This window comes from Thalassophryne amazonica, unplaced genomic scaffold (genome assembly GCF_902500255.1).
Source record: "Thalassophryne amazonica unplaced genomic scaffold, fThaAma1.1, whole genome shotgun sequence".
In the NCBI taxonomy this organism is placed as follows: Eukaryota; Metazoa; Chordata; class Actinopteri; order Batrachoidiformes; family Batrachoididae; genus Thalassophryne; species Thalassophryne amazonica.
This window is the reverse complement of record NW_022986349.1, coordinates 73965-83295: the sequence shown is the minus strand read 5'-3', so window position 1 is coordinate 83295 and position 9331 is coordinate 73965. Positions and strand designations below refer to the sequence as shown.

The 9331-nt window shown below is 39.2% G+C and overlaps 1 long non-coding RNA gene across 1 annotated transcript; it reads left to right on the top strand.

Annotated features, from left to right (window-relative positions):
- The first annotated feature begins 7433 nt into the window (after positions 1-7433).
- LOC117506101 lies at positions 7434-8002 on the top strand. The gene is made up of 3 exons (XR_004559373.1): positions 7434-7466; positions 7655-7785; positions 7944-8002. It is a non-coding gene; the product is annotated as an uncharacterized LOC117506101 (long non-coding RNA).
- Positions 8003-9331: the final 1329 nt, after the last annotated feature.

Sequence of the window (9331 nt, the reverse complement as noted above, 5' to 3'; positions counted from 1 at the left end):
AAAACAGTTTACAATAAAGAACAAAAACAATTATTTCAAATGACATTGCTTTATCAAAGTGCTGAGTTGCCATAAAACAACATTGAAACATATAAATGTTATAAAATATATGGTGAAAAAAGAGGTATTTTTGTTGCTGCAAATGAGCAATTAGCATAACCACTTAACCATAAAACCTAAATCAAAAACTGTAGCCTGACTCATTATATGTGCAACATTCTCTGTATAACTTGTAAACTATGTGGTCATTTCACAATGATACATGTGACTCATGTCTCTCTCTCTAAAATTGTATTGTAGCATTATTAGTTATTATTACTATTATTATTGTTGCTATTATTATTAATATATAAATAAAAATAAATTAAAAAAACATAATTTATAATACATTTGACTCTTTTATGACAACAAACGCTGAGCCATTAATTATTATACAGAAAACAAATGGACAAACATGCTGAAATGCCAGCAGCTTAATGCTAACTTTAACATTGAAAACGCCACAGACATGCTTATGCGTTAGCATCGGCGTTAGCATAAAATACATCTATCAACTGTTTCAGAAGACCATAACAGGTCAGTTTAACATAAAAAAGGTAAATATTCCTCACAGACATATGCTCTTTAGGGTTTAGGGTGGAGAAAAATTAAGATAAAGCGAAATAAAACAAATGAAATCAACGAAGCAGCAGCTCGAAGCACTCCATTGGTTCAAGATTCGAAGCAAAGCTCGGTTGATTATACGGAAGAAACAAAACATTTGAGGTAAAACAAAGTTATTTAGCAACTAATCAATGACTAAATTAGTTGACAACTATTTTAATAATGGATTTTAATCGCTTAACTCGATTATTTGTTTCAGCTCTAATATATATTATTTTGCTCATAATTAGCTTTGCATGCTAACAATGCTAAAAGTTATCACATTGAATAGAATGCTTGGTGTTCATTATTTTGGAAAGTAACAGATGTTTAGAAGTATGTGCACGGTGCCAGATCCAACGAACTAGGTACTGTATGGATTGAATAAAGGTGATTTTTAGGCCCCGGTGTGATATTTTTGCTATAATGTGCTTAAGGGATTTATTGTGATGCCAAATGAATGAAAAAGTGTATGCTTATGTTTTGATGGGTGTTTAATTGATTGATGATTTTGAAATGGTATAATATTATATGGTTTGATTAAGGATTGTAATATGTGCTTATGATGAATTGCACTGACCATGTGTAACTGCTGACATGTGTTGTTGACTTCCTATAGGTAAGCCTGGCATTGACCACTTTGAATAAAGTCATTATTTGATGCCGACATGATGCTTATGCTATAATATGTTTAAAGATCTTATGCTTTGTTAAACTACACATAATCCTTTGGAAATGTTTTGGATGATTTATCATGTAATTGGAATAATGTTTAATTATTATTAATTGTTCAAATGTGTTATTGCTGTTGAATGAACTGTGAGTGACCTTTTTCTGCTGACTCCCTGTGGAAATATTTGACTCTCCTGACATAGGAACTGAAACTTTCGTCTGTGCTGATATTAGAACTGTGGTTTCTCGCTGTCTGTACAATGGCGCACTAAAATTGAAGACACTTCCATATATGGACTGTTGAACAGGTTTAAACTGGTTTTAGGATCAGATGTCCAGCCAGACATCTGACTCAGCAATCTGTTTGCCCCAGACATCCCCCCCGTGCCAATTAACACCCTGCATCAGTCCGCCATGTGAAGAGGTACGCCTCACTGCACTAGCACAGTAGAAGGGTGGCTGGTGGATCTCACATTGGACCATGTGAGCAATAAGTCCATAAATTCAGCAGCTGTGTAATTTTATCGTGTGTTGTCCGTTATATTTTCCGTGTGTCCTCCGTCTTGGTATTTCAATTGACAATTTCTGAACCAACGTCAATGATGGACCTCTGGTCCTCATTTAAAACATTCTATCTTAAATCAGTGGAGCAGAAAAACCAAAAAGGGGAGGAGAAAATCCTGACGTCAATTTTGACAGAAATGCAGGAAGGTGAAAATCCTAAATGGCCTGATGTGGGTGCTATTATCACCAGACAGAAATTACTTGCTGTTCTAGAAGATCAGTACAGGATAGTTTTAGTTGATAAAGCAGAGGCGCTTAAAGCTCGAGAACAGGACAAAAGCCTGATTAAAGCCCAAACTGTGAAGGCATTAAAAGATGCTGAGAAAAGATATATCCATTACCATCGTGCTGTGATTCAGATGCGTGCATGTCAAAACTGGGAGGAAGCAGTGCAGGAGAGGAAAAACTCAAAAAAAAGATGCAGATCAAAGTAAAGATCAAAGTGTAACAACTGATGCTGAACAACCTAATGATGAAATTAAGTCACCAATTAAAGGAGAAATCATCCCTCTGGTGGAGGGGAAAGGCATGTACCCCTCCCTAGAGGAATGTGAACAGCCACCACCTTACAATAATGCGGTTGTCCAAAATCCACCACGGGTGCCACCTGGTCACTTCCAGGCTCCATTAGTAATGATTAGAACAGGCATGATGGATTGTGTGGAAATACTGAGTGCACCAGTTGTGACACAGCAGCCAGTGGCTGTGAGTCAGCCCCCGGGTTCAAATCAGGCTCCACCAACTGCCCACGGACAGGCCCCAAATGCAGCCTTTGAGCCTGGGTAGAGGGAGCAGCATGATTTATTGCACATTTTGATCGATACAAACCTGAACTGCCTGTTGTCAAGCCAAAGCAGAGGTCTCCACCCAAGCCATCATGCAAAGAGCGTGAAGGAGAAGATATACAGTAAGTGATGAGGAGGAACTGAAAGATGTAGGGTGGGACTTTCATGCATTTAAGGATGACCTTAATGACCCAGATATGCTCAGACAGTTGAGACTTGTACAGCAAACAAATGTTGAGAGACGTCTAGAAAGACAAAGACAACAGATTATGAACAGGGCTCAGCACAGCGCTGACCAATGGCGCAGACGCAGGGACACCCATATGTACGAGGTCTGTTAGAAAACTATCCGACCTTTTTATTTTTTGCAAAAACTATATGGATTTGAATCACGTGTGATTGCATTAGCCAAGCTTGAACCTTCGTGTGCATGCATGAGTTTTTTCACGCCTGTCGGTTGCGTCATTCGCCTGTGAGCAGGCTTTGTGTGAGCAGTGGTCCACCCCCCTCATCGGATTTTTATTGCGAGTAAAATGTCTGAACGATTTGGAGCTTTGCTGCATCAAATTTTTCCAGAAACTGTGAGAGACAGCCAGGTGGACACCATTCGGAAAATTCAGATGGCTTTCAGGGATGATTTTATGGGGATCACACAGATTAAGGAGTGTTACAGCCGGTTTAAAGACCGCCCACAGCGGCTGAGAGTGCGCCGCACTCCGAGCGGCGATCGACAGGCTGAAACGACCAGATCATTTCCAAAGTGAAGGCTGTGTTGATCCGGGACATCGTGTGACTACCACAGAAATGGCAGAAGACGTGGACATCAGCACTTTTTCGGCACATTCCACTGTTACAGGAGTTTTTGTCATGGAAAGAGGAGCGGAGGAATGCGCCACAGAGCCGCTAATGGCCGGGACAAAGGCACCTCCGTGTTGGTCTCACAGGACGGCTTTCAGATGGCTTTCAGACGGCTTTCGGTGGCTTTTCAGTCGTGTGACTATCCGAGAAATTATGGATGAGCTGGACATGCCAGAACATGTCCTGTGAGTGAAGTGAAAAGGTACTGTGCACCCTCAGCAGAGGCAAAGAACCAGAAGAACAAGAAAAAAGAGTTGCAGAGAGACATTTTTAAGCAGTCTGATGTTACATGATGAATGTCAGTTACAGAATTTATTCACAAATGAGAACAAGCTCATTTGTAAGAGTGCTACATGCTAACTAGCTAAGCTAACTTGGAGTAGCAATGTAGTAACTGGACGCTAGCCAGAAAATAAATGAACAATTACATTGCGTTTCTCTGTACACCATCCAGTATTGTCTTAAAATGTACTGCAGATCATACCAACATGTTTAATCAACTGTTTATGCATTTATAGGGCAGAATTGTATGAAATTATGTTCTAAATATAAATTCTGTATAGTTCCATTGCTCATGAATGGAACTGAATGAGAGTGAATTATTTTTAAATACTTGTAATTGCAGTTGGAGCTGCAATTGGATTCTTCAACATGGGACTGAACCAAAGCAATCTTAAGTTTCTCCTTATCCCCTTTTTGAATTTACAGTCTTTACACACTCGATGGGCGTCCCATTAAAGTTCCAATGGGGATCAAGAACGGAGCGAGTTATGTTGCCGTTGGAAAGCGAAAGTTTAAACCTGCTGCATACGGTCAACAAAGTCAACCATTCGTCAAGAACAGCACGAATGAATGGTAAAGGCAAAAAAAAAAAAAAAAAAAGATGAAGAAAACCCTCGTTTTTTGCATTCACGTGATTCTCATGTGAAACACTTTTTTAATTCTGACATTGTTTTTACTCCCTACAGTAAAGTCAGTGCATCTGCTGTTCCAACAATGAAACCTCCAATGGAAGTGGTGAGTTCACTTTGTTTTGATTTCATCCTGTTTAACATTTTCTCCAGTAAATTTCCTCCAGGAAAGTGTTTTAGCACCTCATTAGTATCACAGCTAAAAATGTTGATCAAGATCAGGCTCTGAATTCGGTATAATATATATATATATATATATATATATATATATATATATATATATATATATATATATATATATATATATATATATATATATATATTATTTATTTATTTATTTATTTATTTATTTATTTTTTTATATTTTTTTTTTTGCACACACAATAAGGTTTCTTTTGTTTTTTTCTTTGTTTTTTTCATCATGGGTGATATTTGTGAAGGGTGTAATATTCCAGCCCAGTCTCACGGTTTTTGTTTCGTCCTCCCGTCACGAAATGATTAAAAACTTTTGTGACAGGGGTTTTTTTTAACTCACTATTAATAACCCTACTCCTACCCCCAACCCTAACACAGAGAAAAAGTGCACAACAGCACATTTCCAGTTCGACTGAACAGTTTTAAACCTACTTTAAAATGGGCTGCAGATGACAGGTCTCATTGTGGACCTGCAGTCTTTGTTCATTCAGAAATTTGTATGCAAGGACTGTCGAAAAGCCCGATTAAGGTGCACTGTGGACACATGGCTGTAGTGGAGGCAACAGGTGTTAATGCAACTGCCACAATAGTCACTACACCTCCTGTGTAATACGCATGTTATATGCATGCTGATTTGTATCCTCTCCAGAAAACCTCTTGCTTCTGAAGACATCATCTCAAGATTAAGCATTTGGTGCACGTGTGTGCAATGGTTACAGGCGCAATTCTGTTTGGCTGATATTATGTTATGCCCACAACATACCCATGACTATTTAGGCAACTTAATCCAGCTGCTTCGTGCCCAGCACCTTGTTTTCACCAATACAAAACTACTGAACAGTGGAAGATGAGAGATCGTGTTTACTTTTTCTGCAGGACGACAAGATCAAGGAGAAGAAGGATGACATTTGGATACATCCCCCAAGTTCCCAAGTGTCCTCCCCCCATCAATCAGATGTGGAGACGTCTTCACCTGCATTGTCATACAAAGATGTAAGTGCACTCACTATGCGTTTCATGCTCTGTATTTTCTGTCGCATAAGTTGCAACAGTTTGAGCTCAGACCAGAAAGAAACACTGCAAATATGCAGCACATACAGATACATGGACTGTTCATCATGTAGAAATAGTTTGAGTGAATGTAGCTGTACATGCAGAAAGAGAACACATGACTAAGACAGAAGTGAGTTTTTTAGCAGAGATGCACAACAGCATGTACTCAGATTTGATGCCATTTCTTCTGGTTATGTTCTGATGCTGCTAATTTTACAACCAACACTGAAGTCAAAGAAGAATGAGTGAGGAATCAGAGGAGACGTGCACCTAATTGTTCTTTTTGTTTCTCTGGCTAGGTTGCTGAATCTGGTTGTCAAGAAGAACCTGACATCCAAGAATCAGAGCAAATCAAGAAGAACACTGTTAAACAGCAGAAGATCTGCCCACCAACACGTAAGTAGAGTTCTGCAGAAGAAACCTGCTAGATTTTGGATGCAGTGGTGACATCACGTGTAGTGCTGCATATGTGTGCACAGACATGATGGGTGTAATAGATGCCAGACTTGGTCCTAGTGTGCACTGGAAACACCCCTCCTTTCTCTTGTGACCTCTTTTTAAACATGGCTCCTGTATTCTTCACCATCTTATTCATTTGACCTTTGACTTTTTTCCTCCTCGTCTCCTCTTTACCCATTTCACTGTTTCTCTTTCTGCCTCCTCAGGTAAGGATGAGATCGTCATAGAGCAGCTGGAGCAATGCTCCAAGGTTTATGACTTTTACGGTGACCCAGAAACGTACTTCCTCGATTGTCAGATGAAGGAGATGATGCTGAATCAACTGTCTTCCTACATCACAGACAAAAGGACCATCATCTCAGAGTGTCTATACCCAGAGATTGTGAGCATGGTCAGTACAGCCGAGGATTACAAATTTACTGGTTGTTCGATGGAGCTTCTGCTCCTCTGCAGATTGTATTCTAAGACTGAGGATCACCTCAAAATCAATTAGAAATCAAACATGACTGTTGTTGTATATTTTTGTCAGTGGAATATTTAAAAATAACTTTGACCTTTTTTTCTCACAGTGTGCTGCACACATGTTCAGGGCGTTGAGTCCATCCTCTAATCCTCCTGCTGCAGAGTTTCTTTCACAAAGTGAAGAACCCAAGCTGAATCCTGCATGGCCACAAATCCAGGTTGGTCACTATAATACAAATTTTAATACTTTCATTTTCTGCAATATATCCATAAAGGTACTACTGAGCAATTGATATGATAAGATCTTTAAAATAGGTCAAATTCAAATGAGGGGGGCCTCGATCCTTCACTGGATTATGCTGTCAAAATTCAAGTTTTTCAGTTTAGAATGTAAATATACACTGACTGGCCACTTCATAAGGTACACCTTATAAGTATCGGGTTGGACTCATTTTACCTTCAGAACAGTTTAAATACTTTGTGCCACACATTCAACATATGTACTGTATAGGGGTGGAACTATACATTTGCTTCACAATTTGAAACATAACATGATACATAATGACATCATTGTTCTCACTAATTAGAAAGTAATCTGTGGTGAATGTTTGAACTTTAAAGGAACAAATTACTCTGAAGTACAAATTCTAATCCTTGATGTTGTGTTTCATATTTGTATATTATTTTATATGAACATCAGGCACACTGACACGAGTGTTTTTGATTTCAATCCCAGAATTCATTCCTTTATCTTTGTGTGTTTCTCTTACAGCTGGTTTATGAGTTTTTCCAGACGTTTCTAGAAGCTCCAAGCGTTCAGGTGGAGATTGCAGAAAAATACATTGGCAAGGAATTTGTCACGCAGGTAAGAACAGCATATTGTCACATCTTTGGAATATATTTGCATGAAAAATATGCAAGGTTGCATGCCAGTGCACAGATCAAATTTGTGCAAGTGTCAATGTGCCTTTACAAGTTTGTTCCAAAGCAACAAAGAATGACTGGTTTTCCATAATATGTTTCATATAATGAGTAACTTTTCTTGCATTGCAGCTCTTACAGCAGTTTGTTAGTGAAGATCCCAGAGAGAGGGAGTGGCTCCAAGTGACAGTCAAGAGCATCTACAGTATCTTCCCTGGACTGCAAGGATTCATTCTCTGTGGGTTCTGTGATATTTGCTACAGGTCAGTGTTGTTCCTCTGCTGCAGTGCTCGTTTTTCAAACAGGCTGAAATGACACCATGGATGATTTGTCTTATTGATGGATGCTCACTCCAATCATAATGAAGTGCTTTGAAAGGACACTCTTAACTTAAAATGTCTGAATGTTTTTGTTTCCAAAGGTTTGTGGACGAGAAGTGGCAGCCCACTGGTATCGCCAAACTCCTGGAAGTCATGGAAGAGTATGGAGTGTTATTTTCAGAAACAAAAATGAAATATGTTAATGATTTTTTAAATGTAATTATTATATCAGATTCAGTGATTCTCTGTAATTTTGCTGTTACATCTATTTATCCTTTGATCAAAACACAGAGGAACAAATGAAGCTCACAGCTGATGGCTGTAATTGCTTCCCAGCCATTTATTCAAGCTAAACATGTTTTTTTTTAATCAGACACACTGACTTTTTTTTATTTATTTATTTATTTTGTATCCCACAGGATCATAAAGGACGTTGCGCCTCCACTGATTGAAGAAGACCTGGTTTTCTTCTGGAGAGTTTTGGTGCCCCTCCACAAACCAAACACACTCCATCTGTACCATGAACAGGTAATATGTTCAGAAACTGTCCACCATCTCTCTGCTCCCCTGAAGCTTTACCTTCATGTTTGCATGTAAATTCAAATGGTTTGACACTCAGTGTTCCTCTTTCTGCACTTTGCAGCTGGTCAGGTGTATTTTTTGATGAAGGAAGCAACTCTAACTGGGCCGGTATGTCAAATAATTTACAGCAGAATAGATTATGTTCTTAAGGATGCACCAGTCAGATTTCATTTAGAGAATGTCTTCTGTTTTCTACACATTGAAAAAGATGCTCATGAATTAACATGGTTGTCTTACTTTTCCGTCCCAACAGCTGGTGCTCTATCTGTTGAAGCACTGGCCGAAGACCTGCACATGTAAAGAGCTGCTGTTCATCAAAGAGCTGGAGGAAATTCTCGAGTGCATCTATGTCTCTGAATGCAAGTTGGTTCAGGAGCCTCTCTTCAAGCAGCTGGCTCGATGCCTCTCTGGCTCAAATCATGTGGTAACTGAGGACAGATCATCAACTTTGCCTTTGGAACTTATGACTGTTCCCTATCAGGGAGCTCTTTCAGTTTTAGTGTCAGTGTGTGTGTGTTGTCTTGACTGAGACATCTGTTCTGTTTAGGTGGCAAAGGCAGCGCTGCAGTTCTGCATAAAGAGGCATATCACACATTTTATCAGTGACAATGCAGAGGAGATCCTGCCCATTGTGCTGCCTGCCCTGTACCAGTGTTCAAACAGCCAGCTATATGAGTAAGATACTGGACTGAAGCCGTGCAAATATCCTGACATTTAATTTTCTCATATTTACTCAAATTATTTTGATTTTTTAATGGATTCAAACAGTTCTACTCTATGCATTTCTTTACTCCTGTTTGATGCTGAGGTCAACTGACAGTCACCTGTCTGTTATGGACTGAGTTTTATTTGTGTGGGTTCACAGGTCTGTCAAGCACATCCTGACTGATTATCTGCCACAGGTGCT